The sequence below is a fragment of the Suricata suricatta genome, chromosome 5 (genome assembly GCF_006229205.1).
Source record: "Suricata suricatta isolate VVHF042 chromosome 5, meerkat_22Aug2017_6uvM2_HiC, whole genome shotgun sequence".
NCBI classification, from domain to species: domain Eukaryota; kingdom Metazoa; phylum Chordata; class Mammalia; order Carnivora; family Herpestidae; genus Suricata; species Suricata suricatta.
In genome coordinates, this window is record NC_043704.1 from 153133917 (window position 1) to 153151329 (window position 17413).

Below are 17413 nucleotides of genomic sequence, written 5' to 3' on the forward strand. Positions count from 1 at the left end.
CTTTAGTAAAATATCTGTTCGTGTCCTTTGTTCATTGTTCTTTGTTTTCTGGTGTTTTTGCAGTGTTGGTCCATGTCTGTTGAGATTTGAGAATTCTATACATATTCTAGGCAGCAGTCCTTTGCCAGATATGTGGTTTGCAAAGATTTTCTCCCTGACAGTTAGCTTGTCTTTTCATCCTCTTAAAAGGGTCTTTGGGGTTGCAAAAGCTTTAAGTTTTGAAGAGATGCAATTTACCAAGTTTTCCTCTTATGGATCATACATTTGGTGTCAAAGTCTAAGACCTGAAATCCTACGTATTTTTCTAATGTTTTTAGACCTACATTTACATGTACGTGTGTGATCTATTTTGAGTTAATTTTGCAGTTTAGGTTCACATTTTTGCCCGCGGATGTCCAATTGCCCCCAAAACCATTTGTTTAAAAGTCTCTCCCAGGGCACCTGGGTGGCTCAGTCAGTTAAGCATCTGCCTTCAGCGCAGGTCATAATCCCATGGTTCATGGGTTCAAGCCCCACATTGGGCTCTCTGCTATTAGCACTCAGCCCACTTAGGATCCTCCTTCCCCTTCTTTCTCTGCTCCTCCCCCTCCCTCAAAAATATACACATACATCATACATACATACATAGAGTATTTTAAAAGTCTATCCTTTCTCCACTAAAATGGTTTTGTACCTCTGTCAAAAATCATTTGGACGTATTTGTATAGACCTATTTCTGAGTTCTCTGGCCCGTTTGGTTGATCCATGTGTTTGTCCCTCCGCTCTTGCCACACTGTGTCAATCGCTACAGCTCTGCAGTGAGGCTTAGCATTGAGTAGACGGATTCCTCCCATTTTTTTCTCAAAGTTATTTTAGCTATTCCAGGTCCTGGGCCTCTCCATAGAAAATTTCGAATAAGCTTGTCCATGTCTACAAAAACTATTGCCAAGATCTTTTTATAGGAATTGCACTAAATTTATAGACTAATTTGGGAAGAATTGACAGTTTTACCATTTTGAGTCTTACAATCCATGAATAAAGTATGTCAATTCATTTAGATCTTCTTGAATTTTTGAATCCATCATTCTGTAATTTTCAAGATATAGATCTTGTACATGTTTTGTTATGTTTATACCTGAGTCTTCCATTTTTGGAGTAATTATAATCATATTGGGGCTTTAATTCCAGTCTTCATGGGCTCATTGTTAGTCTTAAGAAATGTACTTGAAATTTGTGCATGTGTACATTGATCTTGTATCCTGCCATCTTGCTTAACCCGTTGATTAGTTCTGGGAGTTTATTTTTGTAGATTCCTTGAGATTTTCCACTAGGCAATCATGTCCCCTGTAAGTAGGGACAGTTTTATTTTTTTCCTTTCTGCTCTGCAGGCTTTTTTGTTTGCGGGGTGTTGTGTTATTGCCTGATTTTACTGGCAAGAACTTCTAGTATTATGTTGAACAAGTTTGGTGAGAGTGGACATCCTTGCCGTATTCTTAGTCTTCAAGGAAAAAGTATTTGGTCTTTCACCATCAGATAGATTAGCTGTGGGCTTTTTGGTAGATGCTCTCTATCAAGTTGGGGGAGTTCCCCTCTATTCCCAACTTGCTGAGAGTTCTTATCATGAATAGGTGTTAGATTTTGTCAAATGCTTTCTTCTGCATCAGTCGATAGGATCATAACATTTTTCTTTTTTAATGCCTGTTGGTATGGTGATCACATTAATTTATTTTCAAAGATTCAAATTATTTTTCACCCAGCTTTGAATACCCAGAAAAAAAGCACACTTGGAAATGGTGTATGATAATTTTTATACATTGTTGGACTAAGTTGATTAACTTTTTGAAGATTTTTGCAACTAAACTCATAAGAGATATTGGTCTCTTTTTGGGTTTTTGGTACTATTTTTGGTTTTGATATCGAAGCAATACTAGCTTCATAAAATGAGTTGGGAGGTGTTCATTCCTCTTTCATTTTTGGAAAGATAGGTAAACATGATTCCTTTTTAAGAAGTTTTTTTGCCATTTGGGGGCACCTGGGTAGCTCAGTCAGTTAAGTGTTTGATTCTTGGTTTAGGCTCAGATCAGATCATGATCTCATGGTTTGTGGGTTCAAACCCCTCATTGGACTCTGAGCTGACAATGTGAGGCCTGCTTGGGATTCTCTCTCCTTCTGCCCCTCTCCCCCTCACATTCACCCTCTCTCTCCAAAATAAATGAACTTTAAAAAGAAAGAGAGAGAGAGAGAGAGAGAGAGAGAGAGAGAGAGAGAGCATGAGCAGGAGCAGAAGAGGGGCAGAGAGTGAGGGAGACATAGAATCTGAAGCAGGCTCCAGGCTCCGAGCTGTCAGCACAGAGCCCAGTGCAATGCTGGAACCCACGAGCTGTGAGATCATGACCTGAGCCGAAGTCGGACGCTCAATTGGCTGAGCCACGCAGGCGCCCCTAAATAAACAAACTTTTTTAAAAAATTGCTATTTGGAGTTTCTCTTCCAGGGACTGCCTCTTAGCCTTTTTTGTCCACTTGTCTCTTGCATTGTTTGTGTTCCTTTAAATTTGTGAGAATTCTTTGTGTATTCCAGATATAAATTCATTATCTACTATATAAATTGAAAATGTCTACTCCTGGACTCACTCCTCTCTTTCTAGTCTATTTAGATTTAAGAGCGGCATACTGTGGTAGTCATGTATATGGCTTCTGGCACATGACTGCCCAGGTTCAGGCCTTCCTCTACTACTGACTAGGCTATGACTCGGGGCAAATGACGGGGCCTGACTGTGCCTTCATTTCCTCATTGACGACAGGCAGACAGCAATGGCGCAGACCTCACAGAATTGTTTTGACCAGAAACATGTGATAACTGAAAAGAAATTCAGAACAATCACTTGCAGAGAATAAGCCCTCACCATACGTGTTAGTTACTATTTCTTTACTATTTACTTTCTTATTTTTGTAAAAAAAAAAAAAAAAAAGAAAAGATTTTAATCTAAACATAGTCATGTATGCCAATCTTTTCCCTTTTTATGATTTACCTAAGAAATTACTCCTTATATATTAGAAAAATGAAGATATTTTTCTATGATTCTTCTAAAGGTTTAAATTTTTGTGTGTTTTGTTTTTACATCTTGGTCTTTAATTCACATGGAATTTTATTCTTTGATATAGGAGCTGTAGGTCTGGGTTGGTCAGGATACGGCCCTGGTGGCTGTGACAGAGACAACCGTATTAATGAAGGTTCACTTCCCTGTCACATAAAAGTCCAGACAAGAAGTGTAGGATTGGAGGGGCACCTACATCACTCAGTCAGTTGAGTGTCCGACTTTGGCTCAGGCCATGATCTTACGGTTCGTGTTTTTGGAGCCCTAGATCGGGCTCTCTGATGTTAAGGCAGAGCCTTCTTCAGATCCTCTGTCTCCTCCTCTCTCTCCCTCTTTCTCTGCCCTCCTTAGCTTTCTCTGTCTGTCTTCCAAAAATAAGTAAGCATTAAAAGAGAAGAAGAGGTGCAGGCCTGGGAGGGCAGCTCTAGAGGTCAGGAGCCAAGGCTCCTCCTCTCATGCTGCTCTGACACCTTCACCTTGAACCTTCCACCTGTGGTCCGGAAGAACTGCTCTGGCCCCCACTGTCGCATCCGCATTCCAGCCAGGGGGGCACGGGAAAGGGGAGGGCACAGTCCTTCTTCTAAAGGTGTGATTGGGAGTTGCCCACAATTCTTCTCTCACAGTCCCCCACGTAGCTACTTGCTGCCGCGCGGCTAGGTTCCCTAACAAGAGCACATTCCCTTCCAGGTCACAAGTACTCATCACCGACACCCAGCTCTGGCCGCACCTTTAGGCAACAACACACCAACCGTCAAGTCACTTCTACAGGTCAGGTCTGGCCTACCCACACACACATCCAATGGGCACCACTTGTGAAGACCAACTCCAGCCCAAGCTCTGTGGCCAACTTCTCTACGACCCAGAGGCTGCGTGTTCCTATGGTAGCCAGACCATCCTCAAAAAGCCTTGGGGGTGGTGTGCTCCTAATAATTTTTTTTCCATTATCCCTCTGTCCGGTGGTGGCTTCTTGTCACATCTGTTACTTTGGGATCCATTAAAGTCTTCTTTACTACCTTTAACAGTTAAGCCCTGTCTACTAATTTATAATACTTTGTATTTTCCTTATGTGAATAACTGGTGTGGGTTTTGTCTCCTAACAGGACCTCGGCTGATACAGTGGCCGAATGCTCAGCCGAACGTTCTATTACTCTGAAAACAGGAGAATAACCAATTACCTCTATCACAGAATTAAATATTTTCTATATTCCTTACGATTTGTTCCAATATCATTTTTTTTCAAGAGCTAGTCACTGCCGGGGTGATTTGAAACACCACCTCAGACATATATAGTATCAAGTTCCGATATCCTTGTGTCTGTCTATGGGCAGTCTGTACACTCCCGCTAACCTACTTCTGTGGCTCCATACTGGAAATGTACTAAGTAAATTACTACAGCTCTCTAGAAACCCTGGCAAGCTGTCTCCCTTCCCTGGTCATACTCAGAATTTTATTACTGTCCTGGCCTTTTCATTTTCCATACGAATTTTTGAATTATTATTTGTTCCATAAAATCACCTGCTAGAATATTTATTAAAAATACACTGAATTCATAGATTACTAGGAAAGAACTGACATCCTGAAAATATCCCGTCTTCCAATCCAATATCGAGATCTACCTATTCATTTGTTCAGCTCTTCATGACCTTCAATAACATCTGAAAGTAATTTTCATAAAATACTTGCATGTTTTTATTATATTTATTCCTAGGAAATATTGGGTTGCTGTCATGAAAATATCTTCATCTGTTCAGGCTGCTATAACAGAGCACCATAGACTGAGGTGCTCATAAACCGCAGAAATTCAGTTCTCACAGTTCTGGAAGCTGGAAGTCTGGGATCAGTGTGCCAGCACCGTTGGGTGAGGTCTTCTCCTGGATTGCAGACTTCTCATTGTATCCTCTCAGAGAGGAAGGGGCTAGGGAACTCTCTGGAGACTCTTTTGAAAGGGTTTAATCCCACTCCTGAGGGCTCGACCCTCATAACCTAAACACTTCCTATAACCCAACGTCCTATGGCCACTGTCTTGAGGATTAGGATTTCAGCCTATGGATTTTAGGAGGATACAAATATTCGATGATAGTGCAAGGGTGCACTTTACCTTTTATGAGTACCTTCCATAAAAAGATTTTTGCTATTGGAGAGGAATACTATTGGTTTTCAGATGTTGATTTTGTGTCTGGAAACCTTTGTAAACATTCCTATTAGCGCTACATTTGCACATTCTCTTAAATTTGCCTTGTAGACAGTCATGTCTTTTGTAAATAAATGCTTGTCTCTTCCTTTCGACCCTCAGTCTCCATTTCCTTTCTTCTCTCAATGCACTGAGTGCCTCCTGATGATCAGTGACAGTGAGAGCCGTTTCTGACTTTAGCAAAACACCGAGAGAGCTGAGGTCCCAGGACAACCACCCCGGTACCTGGCCTGAGACAGGCTCTGTAGAGAAGAACAGGACCTGAGCATTTGTGTGACAGCGACAGGTCCTTGAAACGCCACATATGCCAGTGAGAAGCTTCGACCGGAGACTTCTAACGCATCGTGAAGGATGAGGATGGGCGGGCGGGAGAGTGTAAAGTCCTTGGAGGGGCCCGGAAGTAGGGGAGTCCACACCCTCTTCCACGCTGTGACTCCAGGAACCCCACCTGCCTCTCACAGGGAAGGTCGGGAAGAGTCTTGGTGAAGCGCCCTCCCTCGTGCTGGCCCGGGAAGGGGAACAGAGGCCCGAACTCCGCCCAGACCAGTGGTCCCTTATTGCCCCTTAAGAACAAAGCTTTATTCTACAAGGGGAAAACCAACGAAACAAGAGCCTCAGAGCATGGTGGAGACCCACTGTAGCGGGAGAGACAAAACAAACAACAACTTTCTGGGGATGGGGTGAGGGGGTAGAAGACAGGAATGTGTGGGGAGGCCCAGCACCATATGGAGAGACAGGAACATTTTTGGAGGCTACATTCCCCCCAAGACCCAGGTTCACGTACCCTCCTGACACTGAGGTTAAGTCAATATATCAAAGAACGTTTCTCTTCCTTCCCCTGCCACCATGCTAGCAAGTGTCCTATAAAAATAACAGTGGACACAGCTGATGGCTGCAGGAAATGGACTTCCTTGGAAGGACAGAACACAAGGAAAACCTGAAGGCAAGTAGAAGAAAGCTCCAAACTCAGCCCAGCCACTGATTAGACCGCCACCACCCCCTGCCTCCTCCACCAGCTGACAGCCCAGCAAAAGGAAACACATGCTCAACTGTGCCACTTGGAGTCAACGGTGCCTACATTTAATAAAGTTGAGATGATAGAACTTCCCAAACACAATATTAGGAAGTTCCCTCCATGAAAAGTTGGAGTAGATTTATTATGCGTGAGCTGCACATTCGCCCTTCCCAGTCTAACCCCCAAGATAGGCAAGGAGCCCTCCCTCCTCTAATGTATTGAAAAATACACTAGTGAGGGGGAGAAGCAGCATCTTTGAGAGGCTTTGTAAGGCCTGTCCTCTGCAATCCAGGTATAATGATGGCATACGCCATCAGTGACCCGGGTGCCTTGATTTCAGTGAGATGACGAAATTCCAGAGTACCAGAGGCCAAACAGTGGCGCGGAACTGCCTTAATTAAAAAGACAGAAGAGGGCGCCTGGGTAGCTCAGTTGGCTAAGCCTTCGACTTCAGCTCGGGTCATGATCTCACGTTCGTGGGTTCGAGCCCCGCATCAGGCTCTGTGCCGACAGCTCAGAGCATGGAGCCTGCTGTGGATTCTGTGTCTCCCTCTTTCTCTGCCCCACCTCCTCTCATGCTCTGTCTCTCTGTGTATCAAAAATCAAAAAAAAAAAACATTTAAAAAAAAGACAGATGAGTGTACTTTTACTATAATAGACAGCAGAGGAGAAGAGGAAATCAAAATAATTCGAAACAGCAATCATTGAGGATGGCTAATCAATGGGAATGAAATAGATGGGAAGCCCACCAAAACTCACGTGATGTACTTAACAGGAGAAACTCCAGATCCCATGGACGGAAACGTAACTTGAGTCGCTACAGTTAAGAGTCAAGCCTCTGCCCCTTAACAACTTCACAGACTGAGATCCTTTTGCTTGAACGGAAAGTAAAATCTTACAGAATGGTGTTACAGAGCTCCCACAGGTATACACTGTAAAGCTGCCACCAGGCTTTCCCCAAAGGGACCTGAAGCCCTTTTCTATAGTAACCGTGCACTGGGGAAAAGGAAATACGCAGACCTTTCAAAGATTACAAAACACTGACGGAATTGACGCTAGCTTGCTTCTGTGCCCCACCAGTCACAATGGGGGCTTACGAGGACCAGATGATGAACAGAGACATGACCCAAGCTCAAATCACAGTAGATCCAGTAGGCCCGGTGACCCATTCTCCAGTTACTGAACCTAGATCTGTGCAGTTTACTGTACTTACTACTAGCCAACTGTAGCTATTTAAATTTAAATTTCCACTATCGCTGGAAGCTCTTTTGGACAGCTCTGGCGGAGACCAGGGATTGGCAGATTTGGGTCTGTGAGCCAAATCTGGCTTTTTGCCTTTTTCTTCTTCTTCTTTTTTTTTTTTTTGTTGTTGTTCTTTCATTTTGTTTTGTTAGTTTTATTTGTTCTTTGGTGGGGGGGCGGGGTATAGCCTACAAGCTAAGGTTTCCAACCTTTTTTTTTTTTTTTTTTTACGTCTTTGGAACAAATCCCACCTGATGATGGCGAATGATATTTTTAAGTATTTTTTAACGTTTATTTATTTTTGAGAGAGAGACACACACATACAGAGTGCAAGTGGGGGAGGGGCAGAGAGAGGGAGACACAGAATCTGAAATAGGCTCAGACTCTGAGCTGTCAGCAAAGAGTCTGATGTGGGGCTCAAACTCATGGACTTCAAGATCATAACCTGAGCCGAAGTCAGACGCTCAACCGACTGAGTCACCCAGGCGCCCCGGTGTATGATTTTTTTAATGTATTACTGGATTCAGTTTGGCAATATTTTGTTACGAAGTTTTGCAACTATGTTCATCAAAGATCCTGGCTTATCGTTTTCTTTTTTGTAATGTCTTTATCTAGGTTTGGTATCAGGGTACTGCTGGCCTTATGGACTGGATTTGGAAGCTTTCTTTCCTCTTCTACTTTTTGTAATAGTTTGAGAAAAACAGGTATTAAGTTTTATTTAAATCTTTTGTAGAATTCACCTGTGAAGACAGATGTCCTGGACTTTTGTTTGCTGGGAGCTTTTTGATTACTGATTCGATTTCATTGCTAGAAATCAATCTGTTCAAACTTTATATTTCTTCCTGGTTCAGTTTTAGAAGGCTATGTGTTTCTAGGAATTTACCCATTTTTTTCTAGGTTGTCCAATGTGTTGGCTACATTTCTAAAGGGTTGGGAAGGAGGAGGGGACAGCTGTCCCACAAGCCTAAAACATTTCGGAACTGGTCCTTTACAGAGGACCTTTGCTGACCCCTCACAGCTGAAATGGCGTAGCTGACAACAGGCAAAATCCCCACACTGACTCTTTGACATGGGACGTAAGAGCTATTATAATAGGGCAAAGAGAAGCTCCTTGAACTTGCTGTGTTTATCCAGAGTAAACCAAAAGCGATGTCACGCCCCTGGGGGAATTGAAAAGATCAGTGCCACCGACAAGGACGTTAAAGATGCAGAGGTAATGACATCTACCACTTTCCATCTAACTCGCTGGTCTGGCCCGTGCAGGAGGCAGACGGATCCTGGAGAAGCATGGAGGATGGTTGTAGCCTGACCAGGAGGTGGCTCTAAGGGTAGCGGCAGTTTCAGAGGTAGTATCTTTACTGGAATAAATGAGCATGGCCCCTGGCATCCACATGTAGCTCGTGCTATGTACCTTGCAAATGCTTCTTCCTCCACAGCAGCGTGTGAAGGCTGCCGGAAGCAGCTTGCTTTTACCTGGCACGGCCAGCAGTACTACCGCATGGACTTGCTGTGGGGTGAGTAGACTCGCCTGTTCTCTGCAGTGATCGTCTGCAGAAATCTTCCTCATATTGACATTCTGCACAACAGCATACTCCATTCTTGGTATTATGCTGATTAGATCTGATCAGCGGGAAGTAGCAAGTTCTTTAGCTGCCTTAGCAAGACAGCTGTGAACCAGAGGATGGGAGATAAACCCCATTAAAATGCACGTAACCTCAGTAAAACTTCCAGAGGATCTGGAGCATGTTGAGAGATTTTCTCCAAAGTGAAATGCAAGTTGAATTTTTTTTTAAACATTAAATACATGGTATAAATATAACAAAATTGGAGCCCCTGGGTGGCTCAGTCAGTTAAGTGTCTGACTTCGGCTCAGGTCACGATCTCACAGTTTATGGGTTCGAGCCCTGAACCGGGCTTTGTGCTGACAGCTCAGAGCCGGGACCCTGCTTCAGATTCTGTGTCTCCCTCTCTCTCTGTCCCTGCCCCACTTGCACTCTGTCTTGGTTTCTCAAAAATGAATAAACATTAAAATTTTTTTAAATATACAACAAAATATGTACAGGAGATATAAGTTGAAAACTACACAACACAATGTAAGAAATCAAAGAAGAAATAAGTAAATGTTCGTGAACTGACTTGTTCATGACTTGGAAGCCTCAGTATTGCTAAGACGTCAGTTTTTCCTCAGACTGATCTATAGATTCATTCATTGTCAGTCAATCCCTGTACAATTTTTGTAAAAATTGGCAAGCTCATTCCAAAATTTATATGAACGTGGCAAAGAAACTAGAATAGCCAAAACATTTTTCAAGAAAAACAAAGAAGAAAGTTGGAAAATTCTCTCATTACTTGATTCATTTACCATAGATCACTAGCAATCAAGAAGTGCACTATTGATAACAGAAGATACATGTAGATTAATGGAACAGAACAGAGCTCAAAAATAGATCTATGTATGTGTTGCATGTGTGGTGAATTGATTTTTGACGAAGGCAATTCAGTGGAGAGAGAAAGAAATTACAAATGGTGCTAGAACAATCAGACAGCCATATGCAAAGAAAAAGAACCTCATTCCATACTTTGTACCACACGTGAAGAGTAATGTTAAGTGGACCGTAAACCCTAGAACTACAGAACTCCTAGAAGAAGATATAGAAGAAATATTTTCTGACCTTGGACTACACAAAGATTTCTTAGATACAACACAAAAAGCAATATACATAAAAAGAAAATAAATGAATTATATATACATCATTCAAATTTAACTCTTCTATTCTGAAAAAGACATTAAGACATTTAAGAAAAGACAATCCTCACACTGGAAGAAAATATCTGCAAAACACAAATCTTATAAAGGACTTAGGTCCAGAATATATTTTTAAAAATTCTCAAAATTCAATAATAAGCAAATAACAACCTAACACCAAAAAAAAATTGGCAAAAGATTTGAACAGATGCTTTACCAAAAAAAGATATAAGCATTGCAAATAAGCACATAAAAAGTTCCCTGCATCATCAGTCATTAGGGAATTTCAAACTACAATGATTTACCATACATGCAGAGTTAACAATTTAAAAGAACACATGTTAGTGAGTATGTAGAGAAAATGGAAACATCAGACACTGCTGGTGGGAATGTAAAATGGTACAACCACTCTGGAAAACAATTTGAAAATTTCTTAGGGGCGCCTGGGGGGCTCAGTCGGTTAAGTGGCCGACTTTGGCTCAGGTCATGATCTCGCAGTTCGTGGGTTCGAGCCCCATGTCGGGCTCTGTGCTGACAGCTCGGAGCCTGGAGCCTGCTTCGGATTCTGTGTGTGTGTCTCTCTCTGCCCCTCCTCTATTCATTCTCTGTCTCAAAAATAAATAAACTACATAAAAAACAAAAAAAGAAAATTTCTTTAAAAGTTAAATATGCATCTACCATATGATCCAGCTACTTTGCTCCTAGATGTTTACCCAAGAGTACATAATTATACAAAGACGAATATCACATATTCAGAGCAGCTTTATGTGTGAAAGCTAAAAGCTGGAAACAAACCAACTGTCCATCAACAGGTGAGTGGTGAGCAAACTCTAATAATACCATACAGTGGAATACTGACACGTACAACAACGTGGATAAATCTCAAAGTAATTATGCCTCAAGGAGCCAGACACCCCCCTAAAAAGAGTATGGCATGAACCTCTTTTTTCATAGACCTCTAAAAAAATGCAAACTAATCTATAGTGACAGAAAGCACCAGACCAGGGGTTACCTGGTGATAGGGGTTGGGTGTAGAAAGGGTTAAGAAGAAAGGATTTCCAAAGGGCACAAAGAAACTTTTGAAGGTAACGGATATGTTCACTATCTAATTGTGACAACACTTTCCCGTGTACATGTGTCCCAACTTATCAAATAGTGTGCTTTAAATCGGATTCTATGTAAATTGCATCTGGGTGTTGTATGTTAGCGATGGGATCTACTCCCGAAGCCAAGAGCACGCTACATACCCTGTATGTTAGCCAACTCGACTGTAAATTATATTGAGAGAGAGAGAGAGAACTCATCACAAACTGTGATCCAAGGATCAATGTTTGAGTTGTCCACTGAGAAGTCACAGCCTAGCTCAAAGCTACGTGGGCTTAAAACAAGGAGCATTTAATTTGTTCACACGTTCGAGGCTCCAGAACGTGGGCAGGGCTCAGCTGGCTGGTTGGCTCCGTGGGCCAAGGGCTTGCGTCATTCACCAGCTCCATGCAGCGGGTGGCGGGAGGGGCAGGAAGACCCAAGGCTCTACGCACGGAAAGCCTCTTGGTGCTCCTTCACTTGGACCACATCTTTCCACCTGGCAATCTCCGACTTCCCCCTCAGCATGGGAGTCCGGCTTTTTACCACTTGGTGTCTTCTTTCCAAGAGAGTGTTCCAAGAAATGGAAACAGGAGCCACAAACCTCTTAAGGGGCGGCCCCTGAGGTTCCACGGTGTCGCTTCTGCTGCGTTCTGTCGGTCAAGGCCGGTCTCGGGACAGCCCATAATTCAGAGGGAGGAAAACATCTATCTACCTATCCACCTCGTGAGGAGGTTTTGCGAAGAATGTGCCGCCATTCGAATCCACCACAATCAGGGAGCCACTGTGCTGCACGTGCCTCTTCATAGCCACACGTCTGGTCACCGGTCTCTGGAATACTGACGGAGAAAAGCCCCCACATCTCCCTGACGGCGCTTGCCAGCAGGAACAGCCCAAGCCCTAGGAAGATGATTGCTGCTATTCAGATTCCCGGAGCACGTCTCCTAGTTTCAAATCCAGAACTCTGTCTGCAACAGAATCTAGGAAATCTAGCTTCTGGCTTAGGCACGGCATGGAGCACCAGAGAAAGGCTAACGCGGAAGCGCAGGGCCCTGCCAGCTGCCTCCACCACAGCAGGGACTGGAGAAAGCATCAAATGGCTCTGTTTCTCGGGCCAACAGGTATGTGAGCCAGGAGACAGGTAGGAGCCGCTCCCGCTCTCCACCCCCCGAGGCCTGCTTAGCTGTCTGGGAAGAGCATCCCGCCTGGCAGCGGGGGCCTGGGGTTCCAGCTGAGGTCTGGGGACCAGTGAGAGCCATTCGACAGGGATTTCTGAAGACCAAAAGCCAAGCCCGTGTTCACCCTTATCTGCCCCTCTAAAGCTTTGCTGATAAGTGCGTGGCTCTGATGTCAGCCCAGGCTGAAGCCAAGCTCCCTAGGAAGTGCGATCAGGTCCCCAACATTCCTCTCCCAGTATGGGGGTGGTCACAGGGACCCTGTTCCGCAGTCCTTAGAAATCATAAGGCTGCCTCCTCAACAGATGCACCCAGAGCAACCTCATGTACCCACAGTGCCCCTCCGGGGTGCCAGGTGACCCCGGGCTCCCCCAGGGACCCCAGCAGTCCTGGGCCTGTCGCAGGGAGCGGGGAGTCTCCGTCCCGGCTGGCTGCCCGCTGGGAGACTCTGGGCCGAAGAGAGTGGGAGGCAGCCCCTCCGTTCTCCGGCCAGCGGCCAGCGCTCCCTCCAGGAGCCCGCACTCCAGCCCTCGCCTTGTGACACCCTCGCAGACGCTTGCAGTCTGTCAGTTCTGAGCGTTTTTCAGGCCGGAGCATTGACTTCCTGCGGAAAACCCAGTTTCCCTCCAGGCTGCTGAATTCTCTTGTCAGGCCTGGCCCCTTGGTCCATCCACTTATCTTGGGAGCATGCAGACGTCCGAGAGGGGCAGACCCGTGCCACCCCGGGCGGGGACCGGGCGCACCCGGTTCCTCCTAGGTCCCTGCGGACTCAGAGCTTCCTTCCTTCATTGCTGGGACACGCTTGCCGAATGTTAGGGGGGGATTTCCCAGTCCCGTCTCTTAGCGATGGGGAAACTGAGGCCCAGAGGAACCTGGTCCTTGGTCTGCTCGGCACTAGTCAGCTGGAGCTGCTGCAGTCCCTTTCTATGACCACAACATTTTTGTCTTTTAGGAAGCTGTGAGTGCTGGGGGGAGGTGCTGGGAGGCTCAGAGGTCCCCAGAGTGGGCCCGAGGGACCCATCCACCGGCTGCCTCCCCTCGTCTCCCCTACCGCGGTACTGGGGAGGACATGTCTCTTTGGGAAAACACCACCACCACAAAACAAATCAAAGCAGAACCAAGAACCAAAAACCAAACCAAACGAAAAAAAAAAATCAACCACACACAGTCTTTCGCTTCAAAGTCCACGACCCCTGTTTCTGGGCAACCGGAGCCTCTAGTTCAAGCTCACGCACAAAGTGGCGGAGACAGAACACTGAGGTCCAGGGCCCACGCCTGCTCTTCGAGGCTCCGATTCGCGGCTCTGACCACCGTCTCCTCAAAACCCACACATGCCTGATTCTCTCCTGCTCACACATCCACCCGCTCCCACGTTCCGGAGGGAAGGACCATTTCTGTTTGAAAAGGTGAAGATGCCTTCTTTCCTATTTTGGAATTTTTTGTTTATTTATATTTTAATTCGCATGCAGGCAAATTTGTCTTTTTTGGCGTATAATTCTACGAGTTCTGACAAAGCCAGAGTCCCCAGCACCGTCAGGACCCAGAACGTTCCTCAAACATTGTCTCGCTCATGCGGTCCCTTGAAGCCTGCTCCCCCTGCACACCCAGCCGCCTGGCAATCACTGTCCCTTTAATTTTCCCCTCTCTAGAATGTCAGATAAATGCAGTGCTGTGGTGCATGTAACCTTTGGAGGCTGGCTTCCTTCACCTAGCACAGCTCATCTGAGATCCGTCCATATTCCGTATATCAATAAATGTACCCGCGAATGAAAGTAAGCTGTGGTGGAGACTCAGTGCCTGGCGGGGGGCCCAGCAATGAGCACGGCTCCCAGCTCCTGACCCGCTCCGGCCCCCCGGCCTGCCTGATCGCCACAACCCGCAGCCTACCTGAGCCCAGAATTCCTAGCCCTCCCCCCTGCACCTGCCTCCTGCTCCCCCTGCTTCACGTGACCCCCACCTTCGGCCCCAGAGGTCTTTCGGGGCTGCGTGGCCCTGATCCAGGAGAGAACAACTCAGACACCTGCAGAGCCATGCAGGTAGTGTTAACAAGCATGATGCAACCGGGAACGGCGGCAGCCCAACAGGACTGGAATGTGTGCGTCCTTGCGGAAGACGTGCACAGTAGTACCGACTCCTGGGAACATGTCCCTGCCCCGCCCCCAACACTACATCTGCGGGCTGCGTGCAGGTGCCGGGGCTCTGCCTGCCGCCTCCGAATCCCCCGTGGACCCTGCTCCTCCCCTTCGCCACTGCACTGACATGAACTGTGACAGCACACAGGGCCACTGTGTCGCCGTTCTGAAGGAAGCAGAACTCAGGGTGAGCACGTGTCCCCCACGGAATGTGGTGGAACTTGGGGAAGCAGGTCGCCCTCTGTGGCTTTGGGATACTCCCATGGGACCTGCTTCGTGCAGGTAAAGCTGTCCGAAAGGCCAGCTGGGTGGAAGGGATAATGGCAAGGGGACCCCACCACAGTGCCTCCTAGTCTACAGTAATATTTTTAGGGTTCAGATCAGCTCTCTCTGGCTCTTCCCTTGTTCCCTCCCCCACACTCCCCCACGTATATAGCCAAGGGTAAGGGGAGGTGGCGAGCTGCCCAGAGCCCCTCTTGGCTAGAGGCACTGTGGTCCTTCCGAAGCTGAAAGCTCACCACTGTGCTCTGTCTTGGGGTCGCCCTTTGCCCAAGGTTACGGCCGCCTGGCAGGTGCAGCCTTCCACCACGACTTCCACGACTGGTGGAAGTAGAAATGGAAAAGCTCGCTCACTCTCCTCTGGTCTCAATTTGGAACAATTCCAAGGGGTCATCCAGCTCCAGAGCCTCCTGTGGGCTTGGACGGGGTCTGTGCTGCTACTGCCTTGGAGGGAATCCCTGTCTCTGCCCAGCCCTGCTCCCTCGCACACTGCTGCACATCGGCTTCCGAGCGCCTCCTGGAAACCGCTTGCACACAAGTCTCCACCGCAGAGTCCGTTTCCAGGGAACCCAGCCCGAGGCAAAGGGTGAACGGGCTTTAGTTAGAACAAATACCAAGTTCACCTGTAAAGTATTTATTCCATCTCTCAATTTTCGTTATTTCATTTGATCCTGTAAACAACTCAAGGAGGTGGGTGGGTAGATAGTCACTCCATTTATACATGAGTAAAGTCCACAGGTTTTGTGTCTCGTCCAAGGTCAGTCACATGGACAATAATAATCTGATGGAAGCTTCTGACCCTCCAAGCCCTGCTCTCTAGCTCACTACAATGGCCAGAGCTGATGGGAGAACAGAATTTTATGGGGACGAGAGGGAGCAGCGGGGGGTGTGAGCCGGCTGCAGGAGGCACATTCCCAGACAGCAGAGCGTCGTGTCTGTTTTCTCTCCTCTCTCCAGCAGATGGCAGTCAAGTGACTTGAGGAAGGGGCAGCTCTTCATTTGCAGACCAGCATCACTTGGGCTAGTGGGGAGCCAGCAACCGCAAGGGGTGTGTGTGTGTGTGTGTGTGTGTGTGTGTGTGTGTGTGTGCGTGTGTGTTTATGGAGACAGAGAGAGACATGGGCAGCAGGTACACGTAGGAGACAGCCCAACCCACCAGGCAACAGCCCCTGCTCCTTTAGGTTTAGGACAGATGAGGTCACCACCTCCATGAAAGCACCTCCTTGCCCTTGACCCCTTTCTCTGCCCTTGACCCCTTTCTCTGCCCTCAACTTCAACCGCTCAAGCTTTGAAATAAAACAAAGTCCCTTCTGAAGAGAGCGTTGACCACCCACAATGGTAACCTCTAATCACCTCTTAAAATGACCTATGGTGAAAACTGAAACGGAGGGTTGTCTTTAAAATACAGCAGCGGCACTGGGTGGCTCAGTCAGGCAGGCGTCCAATTTCCGCTCCGGCCGTGACCTCACAGTTTGCGGGATGGAGCCCGCGTCGGGCTCTGCACTGACAGCGCGGAGCCTGCTTGGAAATCCCTCTCTCTTGCTCTCTCTATCCCTCCCCTACTCGCTCTCTCTGTCTCAAGGTAAATAAGTAAACATTTTTTTTAATTTTTCAAAACACAGAGGAGTGAAAATACCCCCTAAAAGGGCTGTGCAGTGATTTGAAGAGGCATAAACACCACAAAACAAAAAGTGTGGAAGAGGAAGCAACAGTCGTTGTGACAACTTTTTGGAAGTTGGAGCAGCGAGAGGCCTAGCAGAGCCGGAGAGCTGGGTTCAAAGTGCTCACAGAGGGAGGGGTGCCAAAGGAAAGGCAAGGACACCCCCCTCCTCCTCCTCCTTGAAACCCTAGAATGTTTGGGATTCTGGCAAGTGGGGAGGGGGGACGGGGAGGGCTGGGCAACGGCTGTATTCAGAGCCCCGGCTTCCAGGTCCCTCGCCGCCAGACATGATCCGGCTACAGCTTCAGAGAATCGGTCGCAGTCACACACACAGTGAGAAGGAAGGATGAGGGCGGGAGCTTGCAGCTGACTGTCCCCGGGGCCACACCCGCAAGTCTCCTGGCCTTACTTACCTCCACACTCGTGCAAGGGCTTTGCCAGCTCCGAGCATGGTGGCCTTGTACGTGGCGGGCAGAAGGGGAGAGTGGGGAGGGCACATCCAGCTGCCCCTGTCCTCTTTTACCTGGAAAGCAAATGCCTTCCCAGAAACCGCCCCTCCCCAGCCAAACTTTGCTCATGATTGGTGGCCATGGTCCAGTCACATGGCCAGCCCTGGGCACAGGAGAAACGGGGAGGCCAGTACTTCGCTTGTAGAGCCTTCCGGGAAGAGACAGGCAGGGAGAAAGGAAGGGGTGAACATGGAGCGGGCGGAGACCCTGACAGGTGGGGACGGTCGGGTGGCCAGCGTTAGAGGTCTTCTCTCTCAGGCTGGTCATTTTCTCCGTGTGAAAGTCTCCAATCCTTTGCCAGAGTTCT

The 17413-nt window shown here is 47.0% G+C and overlaps 1 long non-coding RNA gene across 1 annotated transcript; it reads left to right on the forward strand.

Annotated features, from left to right (window-relative positions):
* The first annotated feature begins 14861 nt into the window (after nucleotides 1–14861).
* On the forward strand, nucleotides 14862–15587 carry LOC115291360. Its single transcript, XR_003908400.1, has 2 exons — nucleotides 14862–14940; nucleotides 15213–15587. It is a non-coding gene; the product is annotated as an uncharacterized LOC115291360 (long non-coding RNA).
* Nucleotides 15588–17413: the final 1826 nt, after the last annotated feature.